Here is a 10,642-nt window from a genome sequence, read left to right on the forward strand (position 1 = left end):
ATTACGAACAATATTTTGGAGACCTATAAATATGTTATAAATTACAAAATTTAGGAAATATTACAGATTATGTAATTAAAATATGTTACTAGATTCTATATACCAAAAATTCATTTTGAATTATATAATTTAAAATATGTTTCTGAACTATGTTGTATAATTTAAAATATATTTATGGATTATAATTTTTCTAGTAGTACCGACAGACAATAAAAAAACAGTGAAATCGTCCTCATAGTTAAAAAGAACTATGAAAAAATGCTTAAAAGAAATAACGATTTTTGAAATCAAATATTCGTTAAGTGCATGGAAGATATTACGTTCTACAATATGTCCGTCCTAAAACGATCAAGTTGTTTGAATTAAATGTACAAAATAAATGTAATTTTTAAAACATTTATTTTTCTCTAAAAGTGAAACCAGTTTTTTATCAAAAAATAATATTTATGAAATTATTTATTTAAATTTGGCTATAAACAAGGTAATGATGTTATAGGTGTGGTTTAAAAATTATCAAGGACAACACTCTTCAAAACGTTGCTTATTTATACCACATCTTTCTAAATATTGTCTTTAAATTTTGTGGCTAAAAGAAACAAAAAAACGTGGCCTCTAAACTAAAAAAATTTAAGTTTTTTTAAAATAACATCTAATTTTAATATATTTTATTTTACTAAAACTGATTAACATTTTATATTGGGCCACTTACATCATTATTTCTTTAAGTTAGTGTTGTTGTATTGGTTTTAATTGTTTTATGAAGTAAATATATTTCTTTTTGTGTCATAAAAACTCTGATATTATAACTTTTTAATAAGATGAAATATTATCACCATCTAAAGAAAATTACAAGCTAAAGTTTGGATAAACGAATTCGGATAACATACATCGACACTAAAGAAATAGATACACGAAAGGTAGTAGATATAAAAATAGTACAAACCTTGTAAAAACAGCATATAAAGATAATGTATGAAATATTAAAACAAACCCGACAAATACACTGTTGGAGTAACCATGTGCTGCATTTAATTGCAGTCTCCTTACGAAATTCAAGCTTAAATATACCATCAATTTACTCTTTTCTTTGATCAGTTCATATTCATCCGTAAGCCAACGCGTTGTTTTCTATAACTATTTCTTCAAACACTTCAAATGCCCTTTGGTCTTGCTGAAATTCAGTGGAAAAAAGTGTTAAATTGCCAACAATTTATCTTAGAACATTTACTCATCGTATGTTGATTTAAAATCAAACATGAAAAACGTTTTCTTTTTATTCATACAATGAAATCTCTTACACATATAACGAAACTATGATATGAGAACATTAGAAGTTTCACGTACCAAGACTTAAACTCAGGACTACTTTGTCCGTGTATGAATACCAAGTTCTGCAAAAGAGCCTTAATTTACTCTGAGTTACACAGAAAGTTCCTTTATGCAATGGTCTATAAAAAAGAAGTAGAATGGGGTTACAAGAATCACCCAAAACAATACAGAATAGAAATTGTATTCATATTCTATATTGAGAATGAGTTCATCAAATACTCGTTATGCCACCAAGTAAGGGTTACACAGATGAGTTCATCATCTTCATTTTCTATTTATTTTTTAAATATTTATAGTTTTAATCATGATTATCAAACTCTCAAGTTAACTCGTTAACTCGATCGAGTTTACAACTTTATTCAGTACTTCCGAGTTAACTCGGAAATGGTATAAAGTCGGTAGACTCGTTGGTGGACTTGGTAGACTCGCTTGAAATTGCGAGCTTGCTTCCGATTTGGCAAGTTTGAGAAAAAAATTTTAAAATGTAAAATAAAGTCATTTTTGGCTCACCAGATTCGGTAGATTAGATTTTCTGATTTAGGATCAGTGACGAAACTTATCTTCTTCGTTCCTCTCTTGCGATTCACTCAGTGTCTGCTCTCGTTCTTTCAATTCATATTTTTCGTTCCTCCTTGCGGTCTAACTTACGCCCTAGCTCGAGTCGTTGCGGGCACACTAGTTCTTCGTCGCAAGCGCACTAGTTCGTCGTCATGAGCGCCTTGCTCATCGTCGCCCATCATCTTGTTGTTAGCGGTGGTCGTGCACCTCCTTTGCATGCCTATGTTTCACACTTAGCGGTGGTCATCATCTCAAAATTCTTATGTTTTTCAAGTTGGTCTCTGCACTGTTTAGTTGTTCATGTATCTATGTTAAGTCAAATGTTGTATTGTGTTTTAGTTCTAAAGAAAGTCCTCTAGTGATTGGTTTTTATGCTTTGTAGTGAAAAAACTTATTTTATAATGCTTTGAAACCCATCAAATTCATTATTAATGGATTACATTTTTACATTTTAATTTATGTTTTATAATATTTATATGAACAATATATTTGTGATTTTTTTATTTAAAATTATATAAATTTGTGGATTTATTTAAATTAAAATATTATTTATATATTTTCTTTTTATTTAAAGTAAATTTTTAGTCGAGTCTCCAAATTGAGATTACTGAATTATCAAGAGTTTACGTAAATTTCCAAGTTTGAAAATCTTGATTCAGAGAGTTCACGTAAATCTTCAAGTTTGAAAATCTTGATTCTAACTTGTTGAGGATAGTAAAACAATATTTCAATTAAAGGTGGCATTTATTTTCTTTATATATATTAATTACTTTTATCTAAATGTTTGACACTTACTCTTTAAATGATTCAAGGAAGCAAGATGACGCAGCAAAGGATTTGCTTGAGGTGGGAGATCCTTCTAACGGAAAAGGTGCTAGTAAAGGAAAAGGGAAAACAAATGGACCCAGCACCGGAGAACTTCAGAAACCCGATCCAGAGACTAAAGAACCAAAGGGTTCTAGAATGAAAGCTCGAAATTAAACAATACCAAATCACAAACAGGTAACAATATTTCACCAAATTTTCTTAATTTGCAGTACCTGTTCCTTAGCAGTTACATCAGTTTTATTTTTTAACTGTTTCTGCAGGTTTACTCTCAAGTGCTTATGTGGAAAGAAAATATACAGCAACTTCAAGATTCAGTGTTCTTATTTCCAACTTCGTTTAGAGTATAGTGTTTACAAACTAAGGTGACCTAAGAAATAAGTGTAAGTTGTTATTAGTTAGTAAGTTATGATTTGGGATTCACATGTCTTTATTTATTTTGGCACAAGTTTGTATTTGTATTTGTATTTGATGAAGTAGCACGTTATAATTAATAAGATTCAAGTTAATAATGAGATGTGGGTTGGTTGAATTTTCTGGATATACACTCTAAATATCTTCATATATATAGATCTTTAATGGAGCTATATATTAATAACCTGATTCTCTTGCAATTCAAGCTGTTATTTTAATGAAGTATGAGGAGGATGGTGTATGGTGTTTGGGTGGTGTGAGCTCTAGTAGTTTCCAAGCAAAGCATGGTTATTAACCTTAACAGCGTGAAAACACAGTTTGGTCTGATATATAGGTAACTTGAGGTGGAAGTTAAGGATTTTGGAACAGTTAGCTTGCAAGTTGAATGTTGAAAAACACAAAAAACATACACCCTCTGCAGTTATTGGTAATGATGTGTGTGTATATATATATATATATATATATATATATATATATATATATATATATATATATATATATATATATATATGTTAAAAAAAATGTAAATGGCAAAGAACCTATATGGATTTACTTGATTCAATAAAGACTTCATTTTGAACTCATGCTAAGTTTACTCTGTTTGAGATGATATATCATCGAGGTGAATGCGGAAATGCGAAAACATTACATAAAATAAGTATTTTAACGATGTTCTTACCGTCGCTAAAAGTTTCAAAACAGTGGCGAAAACATTTAACTACCAAAATTAATGGTCAATTAAAATTGTTTTCATAATAATTTGAGCCAAGATGTATTAAACCAAAAACATTATAAAGAAAACGCAAAATAATGGAGTATTTTATTGTTTGGTAATAATGCAGCAATTCACAACTTATGACTCAGCAATTCAAGCGTAAAATTACCAACAATTTAATATTTTCTTTCAGTTTATATTCATTCATAAGCCAACGCGTTATGAGTTCTATAATTATTTATTCAAACACTTCAAAGGTCCTTTCGTGTTCCTGAAATTCAGTGGAAAAATAAGTTAAACTCGTGAGCAATTTATCTTACAACATTTACTCATCATATTGATTTAATATCAAATTAATGATTTATCCGATGTTGAAGAGAAAAAACAAAATTATGTTCTGTAAAAGATGTTCGATAAAGGAGGAAATGGTAAAAGTAAAACGAGTTAGTAGAAAACATTGTCTGAGTTAAAAGAAAAAAAAGAAAAAGAAGAGAGTCGTTCCTCTTTTATTTTCTAATAACAACAAACATAGAAAACGTTTTCTTTTTATTCATACGTTACAATGAAATCTTATACACATAAAATATAATGAAACTATGATATGAGAACATCAGAAACTCAATTTAAATTATCAAGACTTAAACTCAGGAATTCAGCTTTTCAAAGTTGGAATACTCTTTTTCGTGTGATTATGAAAATCCAGTTCTGCAAAAGAGCCTTAATTTACTGTGAGTTACACAGAACATTCCTTTATGCAATATCAGTTGGGTATAAAGTAACATGTTATAGTAAGATTCAAGTTAATTATGTAAGAGAATTTCCCAGGAATAAGCGGGTTAAGAACCTAGGAATTGCATTTGATATGAAATATGGTGTGAATTGCATTTACTTCGTTTGACAATTCAAAAATAGGTGGAAGCTTGCCACGTTTGCAATGAAATCGCGGAAATAAGCTTGCTGCCGAAGCAATATGAGTTCGTTCTCATCAATACAAACCTATAAATATGTGGATATACTTTATCAAAATTCAATGAACAAAACCAAACATTGTTTCTTATAACAACTTCAAGAGTTCATTTTTAAGCTTCTACACGTTCTTCGAAGGTTGACCACTCATTTTGAAGCAGCTACGTAAGGCAGCATGAGTACTAAGAGCATGATTCAAACCCATCTTGTCTATTACACAAGGCCTCCTCCTCCGACCAATAACCCCAAACCTACATCCTCAGGAACTCCATTGCCAACTATTCAGAAAGTGTTTTCAAGGAAAAATGAGAAGAGGACTTGAGAGGAAACATCACATGGGTGGGAGACTTTTTTCCTAGTTTACCCTAATTTATTTGTTTTGCTTATTTATTGTGTAAATGCTTGTAAAAACTTGATTGTTCTTGTTGTTAGTCATTGTACAAAAATCATTCCCTTCCTTTTTTTATATATTAAGAAATCTACCTGTGAAGTATTTTTCTTCTGAAACATTTAATTATTATGTATAATGTTTCTGATGTCTGCAATATTTATACACCAAAGGCAATTTCTTTTTGTTAGACACGAGTGAGTTATTCAGTTTTTACTTTTATTATATTTTTCAACGATCTTATTTTTTGGTCCATCCTAAACTAAATGGGCAGCATACGTAGACACGATCGACCACCATGCATTTCAACCGAGGGACACTGTTATTAAGGTAGCTTAGGGAAGAAGAAAGTTAAGGTTTTTGGGACAGCTAGCTTGCTTGTTGAATAAAAGAAGCAGTCAAATATTTGAAATTAGGGGTTGTGTGAGTTGTATTGTATTTTCCCTCCATTTTCTCAGAACGTAACAACGTTAATCAATATTATAATAAATTGCATCCGCGTTTATCACACGCCTTGCCTCATAACAACGGAGTCAAAAGGCTTTTATTTGTGAAGTATTTACATTATTATTATGAAATGTTTATGGATTCTATGACTAAATTTGCGTAGGAGATTTTAACTAATTATCTTCAATAAGAGAGTTTTCACTCATACATCTTAGGTAAAGAAAACTTTACTTAACACTATTCTATTCACTAACTTGTTGGTTCATATTTTTGTGCAGTAAAATATTACAAGTATATAAATACGTACCAAAGAAAGAAAATAAAGACATGATAAGTTCAGTTGTAACTTTTTTAAGAAAAATACTTAGACTTTTCCGACTTTTCTCTTCCTAACACCAGTAACAGTAAAGGAAACTTGTGAAAAACACAGATCACAGAGAGCATAAACAAATAAATTATTTGGAGTGTTTTAGGGTTTCACCATGCATCAATTTATGTACGCACTTGTTTTGGCAAAACCGGTTTGGCCTTTGGATCTACAATCAATGACGTGTCTGAGGTTTGGCTGGCACTGTCAGAGAGATCGAAGTTGGTAAAGCTGTGTATGTTTTATTTAATTTGGCAGTGGCACTGACAGGAATAGAATTTGGTAAAGTGGTGTACCAGTGGCAATCAGCGCCTCGTCATCCTGAGACTTTGATTCAATCACTTGAAAAGCCTGTTCCTTAAAATCTTTCCCATTAGGGCTCAGCAAAAAAGTCTTATTCGACCCAAATTTTTTTATTTAATTAATTATTAAAAAATTGCTTATATTTAAAGTATTAATTTTTTATTTTTACTTTTATATTGTTATGAATTTTAATTACTTTATCCTTTAATAATATAAATTTTAAAAAATATCATATTAAATAAATATGAAAAAGTTGAATATTATATAAAAAAATTAAGTAATCTCAATTATTGCTTTAAGGTTTAGATTAAAATGGTGTTTTATTATCACTGTGAGTTTTGGTTTTCAATTTGCATTTTATGTGAATTCGTTTGAAAGATTAGTGAAGCATATTGCATCCGTTCCATTTAAATAGAAAAGTTCTATAGCTACTAATTGGAAATGAGATTCATAGATCTAAGTTTATGATTGTAAATGAATAGATAATTTGTTTCTTAGTGATATTCATATTTTAGTTGGGAATATAAAAGTTGTGGCAGGGACCCATTTGGGTGTCTCATGCTTGTAAAGTTGGCACCTTTTTATGTTTTCTAAATCTAAGGAATCTAAGACACTTCACTGGTATTTTAAGAAAGATGATGACATCTAAACACTGGCATTTTTTTTTTCTCCATACCTATTCAACACTAATAAGAAAATATTTTTGTTTTGAATAATATCAAATATTTGGCGATGAATTAAATAGGAAAATTAAAATATTGATATTTTATTAAATGGTAAATATGTGTAAGAAGATTGAAAGGTATATGTTTATTCAGTGATGATATGGTATCTTATTTTATTTTCTTTATACAATAATAAATTGAATATGTGATATATTGCATAATTTTTCCACTGTATATCAATATACTTTGGAACTAATTGGTTCTCCACGGTCTTTAATATATATATATATATATATATATATATATATATATATATATATATATATATTTGAATTACCAAATTTCCAACAAAAGTTTAAAAAAAATGTGATTAAGATTAATTTTATTTTTCTCAAAAGTGGAATAAATGGGTCTAATGAAAGTAAAAAAATAAAAAAACAACACAACACAACACCTATATAGACTCAAACACAAGTGGAGTACATAATCCGTTTTGGACATGTTCAATACGGAAGACAAACCCCTTATCTTATCATCCCCTACCAGTGGCATTTGCTGTTACTTCACAAATCCAAAAAAATAAAAAATATTGAACTCATTTTTTTATATAACATTAGAGTTAGATTGTCTTTTTTATCATTATTCCTATTTTTAATATTTCTAATTAATTGAACTAACCATTTTTATTTAATTTAATTATTTAAATTAAAAACAAAAAGATTGTACAAGTTTTTTATTTTGAATTAATCATTTTCAATTAAAATATCAATCCAAATTTCATCAAGAGTTATTAGATAAGTTTATATTGTTTACCTACTCTCTCTAAGCAGTTTATGATTTTGGAGAGTGAGGGGGTGTAAGCTACTTCAAATGAAACACATCAAGAGTTATAATACTTCATTAATTTAGGAATAATTTGTTCGAATAAGAGTAATGATGTCAAGGAATTCATGGAATTTAATTTAGGGAATTTAATTTAGGAAATTAAATTGTAGAAAATTCAATAAATTAGGTTAGGTAACTAGTCTTTCTCTGAACAAACATGTGTAAAGCTGGACAATTTTCTCTGACCAAGCTCAAATTAACAACCAATTGGGAGAAAAAAAAAATGAAAATTGTGTTCACAACAGAAACATTGGACTTTGACCATGAAAATTAAAATCTAAAGAATTCCTTCCGTTGACCATAAACAAATGGGAAAAGCAGAAACCAAAGGCCTATCAAGGACGAGGTTATGGAACCTTCTACACTCTAAATTTTATAAATAAAGTTATATTTAGTAACAAAGATAAATTACATTCTTTGGACAATATCTATGAATAATTATAATAACTATATATATTTCTTTCTTTTAAATCTTGCTTATTCTTTTTTTATCAAATAAAACACTTTTAAAAAAAATGACAATAGGTGATGAAATCTGTTACCTTAATTTCGCTCCAAAAGATGTAGCAAGAAAAAAGGCATTTAATTTCACTGTGAAATTAAAAAGTTTCACACATAAAGTCAAACAGTCAAAGACATGGCTTCTCCACTATTAAAGTCAATTGATATTGGAAAATTATATTTCCTCAAAAAGTTGCGATTTCTACAAACAAAAACCAAAGAAAAGAATATAACACGGCACGACCTTTTCTTAGTCACCATAAATCAAGTGTATCTTTTGCTTCCCACATGCCTGGTCAATTTTTCTAGGTTACATAGTTTCCAGCACATATGTCATACGTATAATCACGTAAGATATTGTTTTCCTGTAATTGCTATCAAATTACTTGGTAATTTCCTTCCTTTGAATGTTGATATAGGGTGTTGGCATGACTTCAATTTCACTACAAATGCTAAATATTTTCTCATATATAAAACTGTTGGTATTCCTTTATTTTACTTTTTAATTATAGTGTTTATGACCAAGTGTTCTATACTTTAATACTTATAACCTCATTCTTTGATAGGAAAATAAATTGAAATGTAAATTAAGTTGAATCATTCCTTGTAAAAAAAAAAGAATACGTATTATTCACTTTCGAGTCCAAAGACTCTTTATTTGGGGATTATATTTGTTAATATATAGTTTAAGCTTTTATAAAATAAATATTTATATATTGACCATAAAAACCAGGGTAGTTTACGCCAGACCATATATGTAGAAACGGAAAATATTCCTAGTAATCACAATCAGATTAATTACTTGGTAAGTTCCTTCTTTGAATGAAGGCACATGCAGGCTTAAAATCTTCCTTATAAATACCTCTATGCGATATTGGAAGTGATGTGCCAAAAACTACACATAGCCATTGCTTAAGAAACTTCATTTTGTTTTTCTAAACACCCTTACGTAAAATGAGTTCCAACAACACCAACATTCAGAAGGCCATTTGCCCTACAAAACCGCCACCTACGACCACTGCCTCAACTTCTTCATCTAGCTCCGGTGGAAAGAAGCCACCAACTACGAGGGACATATTTTATCCCAAGAATAGATGATTTTCTAAAGGTACTATCTATGATAATTAGGAATTATGCCTTTTTTTTTTTAATTTTCTGTAGTTTAAAGTAAGCATCATATATACCCATAAGTTGCTTCGTATACATTTTTCATATATTTTTGTTTTGATCTTCATGCAGGTTTACGTAGAAGGTTGATATAAATTGGAAGAAGTGATACTAAAAATAACAGAAGCATGGTGTGCTATGGTTTATTGTAGTCACTTTTTATTACTTTATTTGTTTTTCCGTGCTCCTGCACTTAGGGTTTCCTTCTCTCTTTTTTTTCATCTAATCATGGCGATTACAATTGCACAGTTCGTAATCCCATATTTACCAATCAAATAGTCCGTGTCTTTTTCTTTTGGTTTGTGTGCTTTGTACTCATCTGAAATTAAAGTTCAAATTGTACGAGGTATGACAAGTAAGAAACTAGTTATGATTTGGTGTTCCTTAACCATGTTATCATGATTTAAGGTAAAATTTAATGTCTTATATTTCCGTTACAATCTTTGATTTTGCTTGTTGTCTCAAGTTATAAGATTGATTTATTTATAATTGTTTTACGGTAAGTTCATGTCCGAATATAGAAAAGAGTAGGCCAGAAAGAAAATTCATTGATTTTCAGTCAAATCTCCTTTTGAATATGAGATAACAAAATTGTGAGGAAAGTACTTCTGAAGATAGTCAGAAAGAGATGAATAGAAGAATACTTTCTTTCCTTTGGGTCGGCGAAACTGATAGAAGAACTAATTTTAGGGTTCTTAAAATCCAAAATCAAATATACTATAATACCAACAATGGACAACGATGCAATCTGATATCAACGTTGACTTTTTCTTTATATATATTGTATATAGTTTTAAAATAGTTTTTGTTATAGTTAGAAGCAACACAAGATCCCGAGTTTAGAGATGTAACATGACGGGGTACTAAGAGTAAAAATAAATACAACTATGAAAATTTAAGTGTATAAAGCTTATATATTTACGAAACTCAAGGTTTGAAAAAAAGTCCATGAGAGTGATTTCAATAGTAACATTAAAATCAGTAGACCTTCTAAAAATTATTCATAATTTTCTGAAATGTGAAGAATTACAACATTCCCATGATAATTATAATAAATTTGGATTAATATGAGAAGATATAATCAAAAGAATGTATTTAATTTAGCTACATGT

The 10,642-nt window shown here is 29.3% G+C and overlaps 2 long non-coding RNA genes across 2 annotated transcripts; both read left to right on the plus strand.

The window, feature by feature from the left end:
- The first annotated feature begins 1,483 nt into the window (after window positions 1-1,483).
- Window positions 1,484-3,227, plus strand: LOC148203224 (uncharacterized). Its single transcript, XR_015784075.1, has 3 exons — window positions 1,484-1,563; window positions 2,700-2,889; window positions 2,976-3,227. It is a non-coding gene; the product is annotated as an uncharacterized LOC148203224 (long non-coding RNA).
- A 5,959-nt stretch (window positions 3,228-9,186) lies between these two features.
- On the plus strand, window positions 9,187-9,970 carry LOC148203225 (uncharacterized). Its single transcript, XR_015784544.1, has 2 exons — window positions 9,187-9,471; window positions 9,603-9,970. It is a non-coding gene; the product is annotated as an uncharacterized LOC148203225 (long non-coding RNA).
- The last annotated feature ends 672 nt before the right edge of the window (window positions 9,971-10,642 follow it).

The sequence above is a fragment of the Vigna umbellata genome, chromosome 2 (genome assembly GCF_029865625.1).
Source record: "Vigna umbellata cultivar VRB3 chromosome 2, Vumbellata_1.0, whole genome shotgun sequence".
Classification (NCBI taxonomy): domain Eukaryota; kingdom Viridiplantae; phylum Streptophyta; class Magnoliopsida; order Fabales; family Fabaceae; genus Vigna; species Vigna umbellata.